At 41.3% G+C, this 20,905-nt stretch overlaps 1 long non-coding RNA gene across 1 annotated transcript; it reads right to left on the reverse strand.

Moving 5' to 3' along the window:
• Positions 1 to 9,324: 9,324 nt before the first annotated feature.
• LOC116706452 (uncharacterized) lies at positions 9,325 to 12,267 on the reverse strand. The gene is made up of 3 exons (XR_004336238.1): positions 11,874 to 12,267; positions 11,586 to 11,721; positions 9,325 to 10,875 (listed from the first exon to the last, which is right to left on the reverse strand). It is a non-coding gene; the product is annotated as an uncharacterized LOC116706452 (long non-coding RNA).
• Between the last annotated feature and the right edge of the window lie 8,638 nt (positions 12,268 to 20,905).

Raw genomic sequence — 20,905 nt, forward strand, 5'->3', positions numbered from 1 at the left:
AGAGAGAGAGAGAGAGAGAGAGAGAGAAGAGAATGGAAGAGAGTTACGGGGGTAAAGAAGCAAAACATCCTTCAGCTTTTAATTCTGTGAATTGGATTAATGCAGGAACCGTGTGGGAGGCGGCAGACGTGCATGTGCCTGTGAGCCTGTCCGCGCATGAACGTGTGTGTGTGTGTGTGTGTTTGGACGACCATGGTTGCATCATGTCAGACTAGCCACTGTTTATTAATACCAATAACCCATTCTGAGTTTCACCTCTCCTCTTTTGTCCTCCTCCTTTATCTCCTTCCTCATTTCTCATCGAGCAGTTGGCCTGTTTTCAAACGGCTGCAGGCCCAGATGAAATTAGACTGAGTGCAGTGTAATGGAGAGCGTGCCAGGCAGCGCTGTGATATTAAATGTCACTCTAACACACCCATGCATGCACACACTTGTGCCACACACACACACACACACACACACACATCCGCCCAAACAGAGAGCTACATAATATCACCAACAGGAGTCGTGAACGTTTTTGGGAGGATGACTGCAGCTTATTTGTGTATTTACTTACTTACACTGATTGTAAAAGAGAGGCTGTACTCCTAAACACTCGCTCCATTACATTGATTGACGAAGGAGTATCCGGATGAAATCTCTGATCCAGTATTGATTCCCCCACTTAAATCCACAACAAATCCAAATCGCAAGTTACATTAAAGTCAAGGTTGAACAGATGACCAGCCGGAGGCAGATACATAATGACTTCTGAAGACAACTCAAACACATCATCTGCACCAACGTTTGGGACTTTCAGTGTAAGGTGGGTGTTTCGAACTCAAATAAAAATTCTGACTCACAACACGAATGCTGTATGACGCAGATCGGGTATCCAGGACATGCTGATATCACACAACAACAGTGGCTACTATTCCCTCAGACTGGGCAAGATGGAAGTTATACAATTCAAAGCAAAAGGCTGGAAAAGGGTAGAAAGTGCTCAGTGAGGGAGAAACTCCGAAATGGAAGATGAGAGGAAGGCTTAAAGCAGAGATAAACGGAGAGGACAGTGAAGAAAGCAGACGGACACGCAGAAGGAAATTTTAGGTGGCTGGAGAAGATTGGGAGGGGATGTAATGTGGAGAGGGACGTGGCAAAGATGGAAAGAGAGCCCGGCGCTCAAAGGCAGAGGTTGGCTTAAAGGTTAGAGGGGAAAGAGACGAGTGAGAGCACAAAAGAGAGAGGTGGAAGGGCTGACAGGAGTAGAAGGACGGGGAGGAAGGACTGGGGAGAGGCAGTGGAAGAAAGAGGGAAAGATAATGATGGATGGACAGAAGGTGGTGAAATGGAGGGGTGGGCTAGGTGGTGATGGATGAAGCTGCAGCCTGCAGACCCTTTATGTCTCACCGGGGTCCCCCTGGAGACCAGTGTGTGTATATGTGTGTGTGTGTGTGTGTGTGTGTGCATGCTGTACAGACACCATTGATTAACTTGAGAAATAGAAATAAATTGACGCATTGTAAATAATTCTGCACAATGAAACAAAGCTCAGACAATTGTGTACTACTACAGGTTATGTTTATTAAATGAAGCCCTAAATATGCTCTGGGTTGTTTGCCTTTCTTAAAAGGAGTTGAGTAGTTGAGTAAAAGGATGTTAAATTAGAGGGAAGGTGGGTAGGTGGTTCCATCAAATGAATACCATTACATGGGTGGAGCAGGCGTGGAATTACGGGGTTCGGTGGCTACAAAGAGAGCAAAGAGAAGGAAAAAAAGAGAAGGGAGACAGAAAACATGAGGAGAAAGACGGATAGCAAAGAGACTATAGCTGCCTCTTGTCTCTCTTGCTGAGTGCAGACAGCTGATAGAGATTAATGTCATGAGTGGGTGGGCGGCGAGGAGAGAGAAGTCCAGACTGGCCGCGCGTGAGGTGGATGCGTGATTGATGGACTGAGCAACTCGGGGCAGGGGACGATGAAAAGAGGGCGGGTGGAGGGCTAGTTAGGGGCGAGAGGAAGAGTTGAGAAGTTCAGCGTCTGGAGTGTGGTCGACAGCGAGCTCGTGGATTGATGGGGGCTAAGACGGAGGGACGGCGAGATGGAGTGAGAGTGTGTTGAGTGAGGAGGAGGAGGGTCGTAGATTGATGGCAAGAGTGCAGAGAGGTGGAGTCGACTGTGGGAGAGAAAGACGCGAGTGCGATGGAGGGAATCGCCCGAAAGAGCTCAAATTGAAAATGTTCAGGCTGCTCGGGACAAATCCGTGTCCATTTTAATGCACTGTGCAAATATGTCGTTGCTAAGTGCATGCTGGGCTATGCAATTACTCCGCAGAGTCTGGAAGCAGCTTTACCGACACACCCACTTCTGTGGTGATATGTAAATTGAGTGTGTGTTTGAGCGACATACACCTACACACACACATAGTATTTCCCCCACCATGGAGATAAGCAGTAATGAGCTCCGCCGGCACCTTATACACACCTCTCCCAGTCCTGCAGCTGTGTATATCTCTCCTTTGCCACATTCTGTCCATTCTCTTATCTTCTGGCCTCTCACCTCTATTACTCTTTACTATTCCTCTCCTCTTCGTCTTTCCCGGCGCTCCCTTCTTCCGTCCTTGCTCTTTCCCATCAACTCTCGCTCCCATTTCCTTTTCCACTTTCCTCTGCTATTTATCTCCACGTCAGTCTTCTCAAGTCACTTCTGTCTCCCCTTTAATTTTAGCTTCTGTTATCGCCACAGACTCAAATTAAAGAAGACACCGGTGCACTCCGTATAGCCCCCAAATCGCTAAAGTGTTTAAGAGTTTGAGAAATTAACTTTTTTGTATACAACATTATTTCTCAGACATACATGAGATCAGACGCAGGTACAAACAAAAGAGTGGTATCGGTCTTCTGACTGAATTCTCTTTAAGACAGCGTGTCTCCAAAAATGTCAAACTATTCCTTTAAAGTGCTTGTTAACATGGCACATAATTAATGTACAAAAACTAAGATACAAGTTTTTGTGCCACCACAAACCTTTGGAGCTAAGTGTTTTGACTGTACTTACGTCCCTCTTGCAGTTACTGGCACCTCTTCTCCCCTTAGAGTACATGCAGCGCCCAAAGCTCCTCCTCTTTTTTTTCATTCATAGAAATTAACATTTTGAGAATTTAAACTGCATCTAAAGTAAAAGTGAACGTATTGGGAGGGGTTGACATTGGCAATGACAAATGTTCCAGCCAGGGACCAGGATGAGAGGGGATGAGTAGTAAATTGGTTCCAGGTAAGATGGGTCCTGAGTCACCATCTATGCCATATGACTGGAAACTATTACATGTAATACCTGCAGGGAAAAAAAAACAGCTTAGTGTGAATTTGTTACAATAAACAGGGTCCTCGGTTGATGAGGATTAAGGAAATCATTCTCAACAGAATGTGAAGAGAAACACAGGGCCAAAATGAAAAGGAGCCACTCATACTACCCTCAGTGCATCATTTATTTATATAAGTCATGATTAGTCCAATAGAAAAAAGGCCAAAGTGTATGTGTGTTTGTGTGTGTGTGTGTGTGTTAATTTGTGTGTATGTGCATGTGCATGGGTGTGTGTTGGTGTGTATACGTCGGTGTGTGTGTGTGTGTGTATTTATTTGTGTGTATGTGCGTGTGTGTGGGTGTGTGTAGGTGTGTTTGTGTGTGTGTGTATGTAGGTGTGTATGCGTGTGTGTGCGTGTGTGTATGTGTGTGTACGTGTGTGTGTGCATGTGTGTGTGGGTGTGTGTGTGTGTGTATGTGCGTGTGGATGTGTGTAAGTGTGCTTGTGTGTGTGTGTATGTGTATGTAGGTGTGTGTGTATGTGTGTGTATGTGTGTATGTGTGGGTGTGTATGTATGTGCGTGTGGGTGTGTGTAGGTGTGTGTGTGTGTGTGTGTGTGTGTGTGTGTGTGTGTGTGTGTGTGTGTGTGTGTGTGTGTGTGTGTGTGTGTGTGTGTGTGTGTATGTGTGCGTGTGTATGTGTGGGTGTGTATGTGTGTGTATGTGTGCGTGTGTATGTGTGGGTGTGCATGTGTGTGTATGTGTGCGTGTGTATGTGTGGGTGTGTATGTGTGTAGAGGTGTGTCTGTGTGTGTGTAGGTGTGCAGTGAAGGCTGAGCTGTGAATGAGAGCCCAGCAGCTCGCCCTGACATTTGCTAATGTTAATGTTAGTTATCACTGGTCCCATGATACTATATGATCTGAGTAAAGTCTACCAGCTGATATTTCTCATCAGTGGTTGTTCAGGGAGGGGCACGGTCTGCTTATGTTGTGAGAGAAGAAGAACTAAAATATTACCATGCAGCTGGTTTTCAACAGTCCGCTCCTATGTTGATAAGAGCGTTAAAAACCTAAAAAAGATCCCTTAAGATACATTAAGAACGGATAAAAAATGTGATTAATTTGTGTTAAGTTGAGAGTGAACCATGGACAATCATGTGATTGGTCATGATTAAATATTGTAACCAAGTCAGAGCCTTAGTTATTTTAGTTATTTGCACTATTAATGTATTTTTCCGGCACATATACCTTTTTTAAACTTTCCTTTTTTAAAGTTGTTCAATTCCCTATTTAATCTGGACTCTGGCTAGGCAACAAAGCTATTGGTTTCCTTCTGGAGGGATGTGACCACTTCACTGAAACGTTCCCCAAAGCGAAAACAACCAGGAGCGCAAAAGACATATTCATGCTCCATGGTCTTACAGTTTTTTTTTCAAAATTCCTAAAACCCAATTTTGCAAACTAGGCTGGTTTTATCAAAATCCGTTACACAATTCACAAAACCACACACCCAGTCTGCAAAATACCTCATATATCCTGCAAAAGGAAGCACTGCAACCAAAACTACACATAGCATCATCACAGGCGTCCCCCCCGCAACCCGATACCGAACAGGTGGATGAAGATGGATAGATGGATGGGTGGATGGAAAATTACACTTTTACCCCAAAAGGCACACACTTCATTCATATTACCAGATTTTATAATGAAAAGCCCTCTCATCTTTAGTATGCCTTGCCATAATACTAAAAGTTCAAATTGTAGACAATGCTTCTGATTGCTCACATGCACAGAAATAGTACATACACACACAAATGTTTTCATTTTTCACCAAACAAGTCAGTGCAACATATGCACAGCAGATTTATTTTACAAGAATAGGCTCACAAAAAAAATTAGACTGAAAAAGAAAGTTGCAGAAAAAATATAAAGACAGAAAGAAAAGCAAGAAAAATAATTTGGCGGCATCCTGCCATAGAGCTGGGTCTTCCATCGTTGTTGAAAAAAACAACAGGTGCTCACCTGTGTTCTTTTCATAGTGCTTACTTCCTGATTGAAGTGGTGACAATTAACCCTAAAAAGTGATTGGCCAGGTGGCACACATACTGGCCAATCAGCTAGTGTAGTGTCATTTTGAATGGCAGTGTTTTGAAATGGCAAACATGTGACTTTCCGTCAAGCTGCTCAGTGCAATTAAAAAGTGCCACTTTGAATCGCAAAATGTGTGTAAAGAGAAAATGGGTTTTGACTTTTGGAGACTTGAGAAGGGGGTTTGCTCCCTGTGTGTCAGTTTAAATAAATGTTAATGTATTAGCTATTTGAAAAGAAAAACTGGTAAAAGCACGTTCCAGAAGTGTGCGGGAAAATGCAAAAATCCTCATTTAATGTTTCTTCATAATCACGGATGAGACCAATGTTATGAAAAGAGCAATCTTTAAATTGCAACATAAGACACTATTTTGTCGTGAGGGTGGAGGAAGGTGGGACCCAAATGCAGAGAAGGCCAAGAGACGTGGTAAGCTCGAATAGTTAGTAGACAAAAAGTCCCGAAACACAAAGTTGAACGGGGGCTGAAAATGAGGAAACAAGCCGAGAAACACACCTATTAAGACTAAACACACAGGGTAACACTAGGGGGAACACATCAGGGTGGGGCGGACCCTCACAGAGGCAGAAAAACACCAGGCGGGTAGTACAACAGGAAAACAGACTAACAAAATAAAACAGGAAACAGAACATACAGACACTCGCGGGACAAACACAAGACAGGAAGTTTGACTAGACAACAAGGGAGGACACACAGAGTACAACAGGAAACAGGAAAAATTCACAATAATAACAGGGAACAATAACAGAACCTCGAAATGAACAGCAACCACAACCATTTCAGCTTCAACATACTTCATAACTTGACTTGTGAATTGGAATTTCTCTGGAAAAATGAAAATTAACAACATAAGTATTAATTACAGTAAGTAATCAACAACAATATCTTGGAAACCGGTGTTGCACTGCAAATCGAGATTGGGGGCTTTGAGTCCTGAGCGACCCTCCTTTTCTGTTTGTTCGTTGCTCTGCTGCTATTATTCTTTTCCATCATTATTTTTCCATCTGCTACTTCCCCAAACCCTCCTATCACACTCACACTTCTTCTGCTCTTTACGCCCTCATCAATCCCGCTTACAGTCCTGCTTCCATTTCACTTTTCAACCTTTTCTGCATACATCCATATCCTGCTTTCATTTCCATTGCCTCCCACTTTCCCTCTTTCGTCTGGCCCTTCATTTCTCTACATTCCACTTTATCCCCATCTCCGTCTGCATGCGTGTGTGTGTGTGTGTGTGTGCATGTGTACGTGTGTGTGTTTGTGTGTTTGGCAACCGGGTGCTTGTGGTTATTTTTCAGGCAGCAGCCCAGAAGATTGGACTGTCATAATCTATGGTCCTGAGTTATAAGTGTTTCTAACCCAAACCCAGGGACAGAACCATTTTTCCTCTCTTCTCCTCGATACCACCCTTTTCTCCTCCCCCCTCTCTCTCTCTCTCACACACTCCTTCCCTCGCATCCTTCATCTCCCATCAACTCTCACTCTTCCATGCCCTGTCCCTCTGCATCGCCATCCATTTTCTGCAGTGACCGCGATTCAAGCTCTTGCTATTGATCACCCCCCATGTATTCACGTCACCTCTCGTGCACTAAATTTAGAATTAGCCGTGTTTCTGTGTTTGATCTGATACTACGCTGGACATTCATATTAATGAAACCGTTAAAAGCCTTTAATGGTCTCCTCGACTTCTTAGAAGAGCGCATTTTAAGATGTGATATCTTGTTGAAAGTGTCCAGTTTTAAAAATGTCTCTTCATGAACTTCCGGCCTGATGTACTAATGTTATACTTTATTCGTTGAAGTCCTTAGATAACTGTGATTTATTGTTTTTATTAAAGTGCAGTCCTTCAATACAGGCTGCTACTGATAGTACTGCTATTCAACAAAGTCCCTGCACCCGCTACAACACTGGATATTAATAACCTTTGTATGTTCAGAATATTTCTTACGTCCCCGTTACTTGGTTCAGTCCATATCCATAAAACTCAAGTCATTTTTTTCCAACTCTCTGGCTGTAATCTCTGCAGTTGAAAGTGTCTTGGTGTTATTACAGACATATCTGAACTATAGCTGTGACCCCTCGGGCTCAACCATGGACACCCCTATCACAGACCCTTCGGCTGTCTGTTCTGCAGCATCAACAGGGTTTAATTTAAAAGAATGGGAGCAGTAGAGCACCCTCTGTTTTGAAGAAAGACTTTGTGTGTTTGAGGATGGGAAGAAAAAAATTAGAGAGAGAGGGACTAAATCAGCTAGAACGAGTCCAGACATGATGAGTGTAACTATTTCACACTGTCACTTATGAGGGGCCGTTTAAGACATTATTCATTCTTGTACTCTCACATACATACATTCTCCTTTCACATATATACATTCTCCTTTGATATACATATATTTTCACTCTCACATACATACATTCTGCTTTCACATACATATATTTTCACTCTCATATACATACATTCTCCTCTCACATACATACATTCTCCTTTCACATACATATATTTTCACTCTCACAGACATACATTCTCCTTTCACATACATACATACATTTTCACTCTCACATACATTCTATTTTCACATACATATATTTTCACTCTCACATTTATACATTTTACTTTTCAACACATACATGCATTTTCACTCTCACATACATACATTTGCACCTTCATGCACATATACTCTTTACTCTTACGTACATACATTCTATTTATTACATATACCTTTTTCTCACATACATATACTTAGTATCTCAGCCACATAATTATAATGTCACTTTAGCATGTGTATGTTCTTGACGCTCATCTTTTGTGGTATTCATTACTTTCCCTAAACAGGAAGTCACTCTCAAACCAAAAGTAAAACTAATTTATACAATTCTATTAATTCTATGTGGTGTGATGTCTTTTGTCTGAAATCTCAGTGATGATGTTTTAGGCAAACAAACTGGGAATTTCTTGGGAGTTTATTACAAATTTCAACCCTACCCTCTGAAAAGCAAGCAATTGATTAAATGTATCTCCAATGGATAGACTTCAGAAAAATAACTAAGAATTTGGAGTAGGACTATTGGGAGGTCCTATGAATTTGATAATCTAAATTTGACATTCTGTGGAATGACTACTGCTAAATTGAGTATCCAAAGCAAAAAAGAATTTTAACATTTTTTAACAATTGTTGATGCATGATTTACAATATATTTCCCCCCCTTTTCCTAATTTCCTTAGGCACATTGATGGAAACCACAAACTTGTGAGATGGAGGATGGTGTTCCACGGCTGTGTAGATGGTTTTAGTTGAACTATCATTTATCATGCTTGTCTAGACAACAACAGGGCTTTTAGTGTTTTGTCACTTTTCTTTACTGGTGTTCAGAATTTTGGATTACCATCCAGGGTGAGATGTGACCATGGAATGGCAAACACTGGTGTTTCCCGTTTCATGCTTAACAAGAGAAGGTTAAACCGACAGTGTTATCACTGGCAGATCAGTCCATTATCAAAGAAAAGAGAGATTATGGGCAAAGCTAAATTGAGTAGTGTCATTTCATTTTGTTAATCTTTTCAACTTTATGGAACAGAATAATGTATTAGATTCACTTAATGAAATCCATTTATTTTGTCTTCATTATATTTATTTGCCACGAATTAAAAGGGCTGCGACTGAATTTCAGAACCAGTGGTCTCTCAACACAAGGGGGGCAAACTCCACTTCAGCTGTGGCAAAGAGGCATAGTGAATAATGTTGGAATGCATAACCATACTATGAATGGTGTTTATGACATAGACCCTGACTTTGCTATTGATGACAGACCACTCTCACAGTTACAATGTTGTTGTTCCATCAGTGAACATTACTATCTGCAACACAACAATGGAGATACTTCAGCAGACCTTTGAGCCATTTGAAGATGATGGAAGTCATGTTATAGATTTATATTGCAACCTTGTGCATTTTTGTGGGAGGCATTCCTAATATGTGATCGTAATTCAATTCAATTTTATTTATAGTATCAATTCATAACAAGAGTTCTCTCAAGACACTTTACAGATAAAGTAGGTCTACACCCCACTCCATAATTTACAAGGACCCAACAGTTCTTGTAGTTCCCTCCAGAGCAAGCAACAGTGCGGTCTTAAAAGAGAAACCAAACCATCCAGAAGCTACACTGCATAACTTGACAAAGATTATGTTTACATCAATAGAAGAAGCACATATTTACTTACTATAGTTGTGTAATACAAAGCAAAACTGCCTTTCACTGCCTATGTGACAGAACACTTTACTTAAAGATACTGTTATAGTTTTAAGGTCATGGTATAATTGTATCATGTTTATGTTCAGAAACTTGTTACTGAAAAAGGTGAAACATGAAACACTGTGAAAACCAAATTTTTTCATGCTTTTGGATCTATACATCTCAATAAAGGTAATGAAAATGTGACTTTAACATATGTCCTTTGTTGAACAGGATAAACCAAATCTACCAATAATGAAAAATTGCAGAAATGGAAATCAAGAGAAACAGATTTTAGTAGTAAAAGAACAAGACTAACAAGAGTCAAAAAAGTATAAGGCATCACTAATTATTTTGTCACTAATAAGCCTAAATTACAATCTGTCAAAGTAATGCCAGTGTGTAGATCAGTTTTGGTAAACAATTCCTTACCGAGTAAATCATATCAATATTTAATGTTATTAGACAATATGTCAGGTCAGTCAGTGTGTCACCTATAGGATGCTTGTACACTTTATCCAGCTATCCCAACAGTAAGATTTGAACTCTTGAAGCTCAAAAATACTTGCAACAAGTTTTTGTTTTAATGGTCCATGCAAATAAATCTAGGAGCATGTAATGCAATCAAGCACAGATGATTAGAGCAGACACTATCAAACTTAAAATATCAATTGCATGCATGCATGAATTATCACTGAAAAACAAGCAGTTTCAATATTACTGGCAAGATAATCCTGGCCACAAAACCAAGCCTATTTCAAAATGTTAAGCTTACTCCACAATAGATTTCTGCATAAATATTATTTTAACTTCATTGAACTCTGACAATCTAAACCTTCCTTTAAAGAAAAATAAAACAAATGTGTATTTTGCACACAAAAAAACCCTCTAAGGTAAGCTTGAACTGTTTGGTTAGTCAGGACCAGTGTTGGATCAACTGAAGTTGTTCCTCCAAATGGTAGGGCAGAAGGCTGACTGGTGGAAGGACATACTGGCAGATGATTAGAAGAACCGCTTGCTGAAATGGTGGTGTTAGGTGAGATATTGCTGTGGTAGGCTGTGGCTGGAGTATGACTGGATAAGACTTCACGTCCAAGTGATGAGACAAAAGACTGAACTGCAGAAGTACAGTTTGATGGGGAGGCAGTTGTTGGACTGGTCTAGCTTGTGTTAGAGATGAGGACCGCAGTTGGCGAGTTGAACTCAAATTGTCATCATCGCTGCTATCATCCTTAAAAGGATCATCATCCAGTACCTGGAAACATCAAAATTTGCCTTTATATTTCTGAGAGTTACTTCTACCATCCATCTTTTAAAATGACATCTCCCAAAGAGTACCATTATCCCCTCCTAATCATAAACAAAAGCCGCTTTCCGACCAGAGGGATTTTTGCAGTTCCTAGAACCCTTCTTTTCTTGTGTTCCGAAAGGACCAATTTGGGGACTATTAAGTTCCTCTGAACGTAGTTCTTGTAACTGCTTCAGCTCGTGCTTCAGGGCAGGGTCCTTTCTCTTTTCTGCATAGTGGTAAATAGATGGCTGTGTTGTAATAACAAAATGTAAGCTCCTATTGCCACTTGGCCAGTGCAAATGGCAAAACCGGTTTTGGGGGAAGAGTAGTTAGTAGAACTGTTTAGAAGTGGCCCAATAATTGTGTTCTATGTTCCTATACTATGTTCCTGTAACTACTTGGTTGGAAAGAGGCTTATGTTACTCCAACAAAGAAGAATCCAAATTAAGTCAATTTCTGGTCTTAGATTGAACAATGTAAACATTCAAATTACTTGTACAGTTGCACAACATGTTTATAGTTACTAAACTGAAATTAAAGTTTAAGAAGAACAGATTACAGAGGTCAGCAGTAACTGACAACATTTAATCATCATGTATGCATGTGTATGCACCAATTATGGGTTATTATTCTAAGAGTACTCTGTAGTTCAATTCAAATGTGATATAGCTTACCAAAATTGGCTTTGATGGTCTGAGGTATATTGCTTTCGATTTATATACTTTGTGGATGAGATTTGCATCCAGTTCCTGTCCAGCACGCAGTTTGGGGGAAATCAACCTGTTGCCACATGCCATTAGAAAAACAAGGCTGAAAAAAAGAAGAGTAAAAATGGTTTTATTAAAAAAAAAAAGAAAAAAGCTGGCGGGGGCAACTTCTTTTTGTGATCAATGGCAAAATTTACAACACACATTTGAAGTGATGATTGGACATGATATAGCCAATAAACTAAAAGTGCTTACCTCACTTCAGCCCACAGTTTTTCTCTAAAGGCTTCCCTTATTTGTTCAGTGACAGTCTTCTGGTCCCAAGACTTCTGGAATTCAAACCCATTCAATATATGTCAGTGTTCATGTAACTGTTGCTTAGTGCGATGCTTGACAACGACATTGCTTGATGGCTTCGAAAGAAGGATAACATCCTTGTTGTGATGTTGAATTTTGGCCCTAAAACAAAGCAGACATACTTGATATGCATTTATCCTTTTATATAACAAATGGCACATAATAGGCTATTTCAACAACTTTAAAGTTCGCTTTCATTTAATGATTTATAGCCTTTAACATTTGACTAAAACTGGTGACAGTGTAGGCTAGGCCTACATTAAACCATTTGATTCGCTTAACTTAAGCTAATGAAACAGCAAAACCACAACAAAAAGGCTTTCCCACAAATAATGTCATCCCTTTTTACTTAAAATCTGGCACCGTTAATATTAGGATTGCGAATGCTACTAACACTTGTTGCTGAACAAAGTGAAGATTATCTGTAGTTTTGTTTTATGCAATCACAACATGGAAGATTCAATTCCTAAACCTCTATAATATAGAGGCTTTAGGAATTAAATCTTCCATAGAGTCTATAGAGTCTATATACTTCAGGACAGAGTTTTCTAAAAACACATAAATTGCCATGTGCTAAGGAGAGGTGTGGAACAAATCCATAATTATTTTATTAAAGAATTGTTTGCCTTTCATTTTTAGATTATATACATGTTCCATATGACCAGTTCAGCATAAATCAGGCAAAGATAAGTTTTGTGTAAACACAAAAGACTCCTACTATTGTACTGACTACACTATGGCGGACGGTTACTTGCATGAAGCGAAGGAACAACAGTCACTGCGTGGACCGCGGTGAAGATGGTTTAAGATTGGATATTCAAAAAATATTCTTTATCGACGTCTTGTTAATAGTTTTACCCTATGGTTTTACTGGCAGAAGCAGCAAGAGTCCACCGGAGGACGGCTGATTGTATGTTGAATTTCCAACATAAAACTTCGACACGGTGTCATTTGCCACTCCATGGCATAAATAGTATCAGAGGATGTTAAAATAGTCCTTAAAACTCCAACGGCTTGCAGCAAAGCGTTCGTCTCTTCTCCGTCCATGCTGATCGCGACCTGAAGATGACCCTGCTGGAGTTTCTCAGCCAATCACAGCGTGAGGTTGACAGCCAATCACAGCGCGATAAATGTTCTGCCATCCGTTTCCACTATACTCCTTCCGTTTCCACTATACTTTCTCACACATACACACATTCTTCTCTCACATACATATATTTTCTTCACACATGCATACATTTTCTTCTTATATACATGTATTATTTAAAAGTTTGACTGCATATGCATGAGAAAAAAATGTATGAATATGTATGTTAAATATATAAATATGAGAGGAATTTTTTATTAGTGTGTGTGAGTTAAAATATAGAAATATGAGAGTAAAATATATGGATGTGAAAAGAAAATATATGTATGTGAGAGTGAAAATACATGTATGTGAAAGTAGAATGGATGTATGTGTGAGAGTGAAAATATATGTATGTGAAAGGAGAATATACGTATGTGAGAGTGAACATATATGTATGTAAAAGGAGAATGTATGTATGTGAGAGTACAAGAATGAATAATGTCTTATACGGCCCCTCATAGTCACTTGTCTCCTCTTGCTCTTTTATTCGGCTGCACTCCCGCATTCCCGTTTTTGTCCCCTAAATCCCCTTCAACCCCCCCCGTTTTTCCACACACGTGACCACAGCCGCAGAGTTTATAACTCATTTAACGGGATGAGTTCATTAGAAAGATGAAGCGCGTTCCCTCTAAATGGGCACCTGAGCAGCGACAAGGGAGAGCAGATTGCCTCCCTGGTTTGCTAAATAATGAGACAGAACACACTGGGGGGGAGGGGGGGGGTGTGTCACTCCCATCGCGTCAAAAAAGCAAGTCTTGGTCAGGTGCCTTTGGCGCAAAAAAACAAGAAGTCTACTTTAGAGGCTTTTAACTAATTGGCGCTTGATCGGGACTCTTCAGGCTCTTACCCACGGCTAGTATCAGCTCTACTCGGCTCGGTGCCCCCTCCTCCTTTTCCCACTGCAGATTTAGTACCGCCTCATGCATGAGGCGGGTGTGACTGGTCGTCAAAGCAGGAAACTGCACGGCACGTTGAATGTGTGTTGCTTTCTGATTCTGGGCATGTGGCCGTTTACCAGAAGACACTATTTTCTTTCAAAAGAAGCTGGAGGCAGCAAAAAAAACAAAAAACACCACCACTATTCTTAAAAATGGCGGGTTTGTTCAGGACCTCAACTCGCTTGGAGGAAAAAAAAAATACACACGTTGTCAGGTACCAGGGACTTTAGAGAGTCGATGTGAGTCAAGCAGGTACTGTGTAATGGATAAACAGCATTAGGGCTACTTTTTGAGTGGTTCTAGACCAATTTGGCATCATTTAAATATATGTGACTTTACTGACATAGGATGAAAGAAAAACGTCCTCTGGTTTATTTGCATTTTTTTGAAACAATCACAATCGTCTTGGGCGGCGCTAAGCGCTCGATGGAAGAATGCTGCCGCTGCAAAATAGGCTCAGGAAGGTTCTTGTTTTGGTGGAAAATGTGTACGTTAAAAAGTAGTTTTAGTTTTGTAACAGAAAACTCTGATTGGACAGATAGTCTAGCTAGCTGTCTGGATTTACCCTGCAGAGATCTGAGGACCAGGTAACCATAGTCCTCAGATTGGACAGATAGTCTAGCTAGCTGTCTGGATTTACCCTGCAGAGATCTGAGGACCAGGTAACCATAGTCCTCAGATTGGACAGATATTCTAGCTAGCTGTCTGGATTTACCCTGCAGAGATCTGAGGACCAGGTCACCATAGTCCTCAGATTGGACAGATAGTCTAGCTAGCTGTCTGGATTTACCCTGCAGAGATCTGAGGACCAGGTAACCATAGTCCTCAGAAATCCACCGGTGTAGAATGCAAACACACAGAAGGCGGAAGGTGACGGACATCCGGCCAGAAATGAGGTCCATCGGGCAGAATTTCCAGTAGCACCTGAAATATCCTGGAAATTTAACGGGGTTGATATAGAATATTTACCGGTCTATTCTTACGTGGATTTTCGGTCTTTCATACCACTCGATTCCGATGTCGCTCTTAGTACTACGTTATTTTACAGCTCCACAGTTGAGCTGCTGCTGTGCCCAGTGCACTACCATCAAAAGGAGAGTTTTAAAAGCATTCCCATGCCTTCTTCTATTCATCTTTTCTATTACGGGCCTTTTCTCTATCTCAGTTAGGGAGTTGTGAATGTAAAGCTCTATTACCTCTTTGCCATTATTTACATAAGCTCCTGCTCTTGCTTTGCCAGGAGATAAAGCAAGCATTCTTAAGACTTCAGGCAGGTGGGGGAGAAAAACAAAAAACAGAAATTCGTTAGGATTCAGTTTTGGGAGTTTATTCTGGGTACTCATCTCCGGGGAGATAGCCATGAAGATAAAGCTTTGCCCGGGGAACAAAACTGTTTTTCTCAGAAAACGGGGAGGCCAAACAGGAATACGATAATGAGCGGCATCAGACGGCCTGGAGAGCCCTGAACACACACAGTCGCATTCATTGCTTCCTGTCGTCTTTTTGTCTTCTTCTCTCTCTCCCCCTCTCCTTCGCTCATTTATCAAACCCAGACAAATAGTGATAACGACGTGAGGAACATCACAACTCTACTGCACTTGGACATTTAAAGCCCCTGCCCCCTATTAAACCCTGTCAATGTGACATGATTCTGGAGGCTCCAAATGCTGCTCAACACCACCAGGACCAATAAACCTTTATCTTATACAACTCAAAGTAGATAGATTGGATTTAACGGTGTTTGTCTGGATTTTAAAATCTTTAGATGTGAACACATCTGGATGCAAAGAAACTCTTGTTCCCTCTTATTAATCAAATGTTGACATGTCAACAGCAATTATAAAAGGAGCTGAGAGAGAGGGTTTCTCAAAACTTTAGTCCGCGATTGTGAAGCTATGGGAAAGTGCTCCTGAGCCCTTTTACGTTCTTTCTGGTATGAGTTAGAGATGATATCGGCTAATCTCAGCCACTAATCCCTCCACCTTCATAACACAAGTGCATTGTGCTTGAAAAGAATCCCGCCGTTCGCGACTTATCTAGACAATAAAGCAGCGGCGGCGATCCAAAAGGGAGATGGTCGCAAAGACAGAAAGCAAAGAATGAAAGGATAAGCAACAAAAAAAAAAGATTTATGAAAAGGTTAGGGGAGGTTTATGAGATTTGGGAGCCACATTTGTTGGTAGAGAGAATATGATTTGGTTTATCAGTGGCAAGCAACATGTTATTTATGAAATAAGGTGTTGTTTTGCTTTGCAATCGGGGCAAGGTGAATCATACAGACTCAGGCTCGCTCTCTTTTCTACTTTCTCTTCTTTGCTAAATTGCTTTTATTTCCTGTCTGTGTTTTGTTTTGATGTCTCTCCATTACATAGTGTTTCAAGGTCCTGCTTTTAATTTTAAAAGCAAAGACGTGTTTCCACTCATGTGGAATGGGTAGGTTTTTGTGTGTTCACTGGAGCTGGGCCTCTTTCCATTTATTATGAGTAACGTATGTGTCTCTATAAGAATACATTTTTTGGAAACTGGGTCGAGTTTCAAGAAATTTGTACGCCGTTGCTACTGTGACCTGTGGATAATCCACCAAGCGACACCTGCTAAAGTCTGCAAGCCAAGTAGACTCTCTAGAAAGTCCACGGAAAGTCAGCAGAAATGTGGGAGGCAGTACTCTGGACACTTGGATTGAGCCCTCGAGTCTACCTTCCCCGAGGGGGGAAATAATTGTCTTCACTACCCATCCCTGAGCTATTGTTGAGTGATGAGGTCAGCATGGTTGTGTTTCACAGTTTGGGCATTTTATGTCCAATCAAGTCAAATGTTAATGCAAAAAAAAGAACATACAATAATACATAGTGAATAATAATCATGCCAGGGAATTAACAAATACTAAAACCTCTGAGAGTAGGAGTTGAGGGGTGGGTAGGGAGAATAGGTCCAAGTCTGGATGGATGCTGGCACGAAGGTGGACATGGCTTGGTTAGCTCTTAGGGGCAGGGAACAGAATCTCGGTTTGGTTTGTCAAATATGGTTGTGAGAGTGGTCTGAGGTTGTCCAATGATCTTCATGGTTCTGTTGAGGGGACATGCTAGTATGCTGAAGATGAGGGTGGATTGAATGAAACAGTTGTACAATGACCGGAGTATTTACTTGTAGGCCTGCAGCTTAAGAAGAAAGTGCAGGTGTTGTTGACAGCTGTAACTGCAGCATACAATGATTATTTTAGGTAATAGTGTGCTTCCCACTTTGTGGCAAATGCTTGGGGAAGGACCTTTCCTTTTTCAACATGACACATGTCCTCAAACCATACATTGATATGAGTCATTTTTTCCTACTCTCTAATGCGACCCATAAGAGCATTTTCCGTCCTCGTATCTAAACATCACATTCTCACGAACAGGTTTGTATGATGGACAAAAGTTATGCACACTAAAACGTACGATACCATAGAAAAACCCAAGTCCTCAAAGAAATGGTTTTCCCCATCTAACACCTTTTGGAATGAAGTGCAATGCCGACTGGCCTGCTCACCCAACAGCATTCGACCTTACTACTGCTCATGCAGCTGAATGGCAAAAGATCCCTGCAGCCCTGTTCCATACTCTTATCTTCATTGTACTGATGTTTGTGCTCTGTGATACATTTCTTTTCCTGAGGAGAGTTGAGTCGTGTCTACTTGTATAAGGCCCATCTACGGGCCGACGGGCTGTGCAAAGGCTATGTGTTGCACATGTTTTTGTCACCTTTATTTATTCAGGGGGAGTTTCACTCAGAGCAATGCTAGTGTTTTTTTTTTAGGATGCCCTAATGGCATTCACAGTTACACATTCACACCTGGAAGCTGTCCAACACATCCACCGTCTGCTTGCACTGAGCGCCGTTGAGGTAAAGGATCTTGCTCAAGGGCACCTTGGTGGTTGTGATAAGGGAGAGGCAAGCGCTGTCTTTCACTCCCCCCCCCCGCCCCACTCCCCGCCCACAGATTTATTCCACCAGTCTGCGAACTTCTGATCCCAACTACGCTTCTCTAACCTTTAGGCCACCGCTACCCTGGCCCATGAAAATACATGTGAATATAGTGGTCATAGTTTTGGAATGAGATATTTAGCAATCACATACAGTAATGGGTACAGGGTGTAATATTTGTCTGTTGTCACTGTTTGGTTATCCCCACACTTTTGGTTGTGAAGTATATTAATCTGTGAGTTATACTCTAAGATTTTATTTTTTAAGTTCTTTGAATTGCAAATTCATCAAAATTCCTGGATGATTCACAATGTCCTTAAAGAATAATGAACAGATCCATCCTAATGAGCCAAATTATGACTTTGACTTTGGACTATCTTATGCAACTGGATAAACCTGTAAGAGCCGACACTCAGTCAAGACTCAGCTTTCAGTATGATTCAGTTACTCTCAGTGTTGATAGTACGTGCATTATCTCCATTTTTGGCTTAGTTAAATGAGAAAAGGCATTTAGCTTGTTTTCAGTTTTCTTCAAAGATATACTACCATCCTAATAAGTGTGAAAAAAAAAATCAATACAAATTCCACACATAGTGTTTGTGTCAAATTATTATTTGCTTTCAGGAACAACCATTTGTGCATCGATGCAGGAGGGATGTTATCCTTCCTCTCACATTACTATTGTTTGCGTCTATCTGCCTCTCTCTCTCTCCTGCCCACCATCCCTTTCTTTTCCAATGTCTCCTGTCTGGCAAACAACAAAACCAGACCTGCCTGTGTAAGAGAGACATTTCCGTTGTCTGCCTTAATACTCCTCTCTGCCAGGCAGCCGTACTGCAATAGGTAGACTGTCAATCAAAACGTGAAAAAGTTAAAGACGCTGATAGTGGAAATTTCAAACTGTCAGAAAATGAAGAGGAACAAAACTTGTATTTTGTATGTGTGTGTGTGTGTGTGTGTGTAAGGGGGGGTACAACCGCATTATTTTTGTGTGTGTGGTGTCACAGAAATAGAAAATGCTGACCTCCGTGCTTATTACGGTGCTTTGTCTCCAGACAAGTACTTTCCACACATTTCTCCATTTGGTCCCACGTTCACCTGCAAAACATGCTGACGGACAGGAAAGTACTGCAACTTTTGATACAAAACAAAATACCAGTGCAAAAAAAAGTTAACAGCAGCATGACATTGCAGATAACACGATGTGCATCGTTGCAATAGCAACTTATTCAAGTGAAGCTTGTGCAATGGACGCAGCACATGCAAATCGAGTTGTGTGACAATACAGCTCTCCAGATTTGTGCTTAAAAAGAAGAGGCAACTATTGCCTGCATCTATATCTAAGCAAGTAAACCTCACATCTGGAGCTCACATCTCCCAGCAAATAGCAGACATGTGCTCTTGGTTCCATTGCCCCAGTGGGTTGTTTGGACTGCACCTTGGACAGCCACGAGCTATAGGTAGTGGAGGGGATGTGGAAACACACCTCATGGAGAGCAGCGCCTCGGCAACAACAGCGGCACCAAGATGTCAGCTCACATGAGGAAAAAATCACGGCAACCAAAGAGCATGCTGACTATATCTTCCCCGCTACACTCAGACCTGGCCTAGTGGAAACCCCCCGTGCTCCATCAGTATTTCCCCTTGGGAGGGTGCCGTCATGCGTAACAGACAAAGACGCATCTCTTGTAGGATGGAGGGGCAAGTCCGAGTCCCAGGTTGTGGGCGGGAGATGGGGAAATCCACATTCCCTGGAGTCTGCCACGGTGCTATAATGCTGAAACACTTTGCTTTGAGTCTGTCAGGTAGAGTAGACTCATCCCGACACCTGGAAATAGCCAGGAGCTTGCCGCTGTGGACACACAGACGCCTGCACTTAATCAGAGCGGTGCACACTCTGGGTTTGATAAACCACCTGGCAGACCTGATGTCACGGGGGTCCCTCTCACAACATCACCTTGTCTCCAGACTCAAATCTCTCTCAGAATGTTGTTCCTCCTCAGATAGCCGATAAGTATTTTATGCAAACAAGATCATTTTGATACATAAAAAACCTGTATAGTGTGAAAAGGAGGAGGAGCTAGTCTATGCTATCTGCTTGTGGATTTTGGTGTCACAGGTGGCATCACCCTTAGCCCAATAGCAACAGCTCTTAGAGGGCAAAGCCTATACGCATTAGAACATTAGTTATGTATTGTAACTCCAGATTCAATTAAACTGAGCTGAATATTTATTCTTTTATCCTGACATTTTAATTTAATCGTCTTTATACTATGTATGAGATATTATCTGTATGCTTTTCTGTCCTGTAGCACTGATCACAACTGTCACAACTGTGCATGCGCGAGGGAAAAACTCAATGGCATAGAATCTGGAGTTACAATGCGTAACCATCGTTCTTCACAAGGGCTTCAATCAGAGTATACAACCATTGCTACTACAAGTAACGATGATAAAAGGGACCAAGTAATTTGTTTTTGCATTTATTTGAAATGATTGCTTGGACATGAAAGGGGAGAGAGAGGGGAAATGACATGCAAAAGTCCCATTGGACTTTGGGAATTGAGCGTGCAGCCGTTGCAGCAAGGGCACACTCTACCAGGTGAGATACCTAGGCACCCTGTAATTTACATTTTGGTTATATCTTTAGATTTTGCCTTTAGAAAAGTTACACCATTACAATGCACTGTGCTGCCATCACAGGTCCTTTTCTCATTCTAGTGTTCTTTTGTTCTATTTCAGTAAATTGGCCTGGTCATATAATCACCACACAGAGCTGAACAAGGTGGGGAAACTTCAGCTCATTGCTAATGTGTGGCAGAAAGCTTCAGTGTTGATTTTACACAAATCTCAATGCAGAGGATGAGCATTTGTGAGTGTGTGTGTCTGTTTAGTGTGCATGC

Source organism: Etheostoma spectabile, chromosome 2, assembly GCF_008692095.1.
Source record: "Etheostoma spectabile isolate EspeVRDwgs_2016 chromosome 2, UIUC_Espe_1.0, whole genome shotgun sequence".
NCBI classification, from domain to species: Eukaryota; Metazoa; Chordata; class Actinopteri; order Perciformes; family Percidae; genus Etheostoma; species Etheostoma spectabile.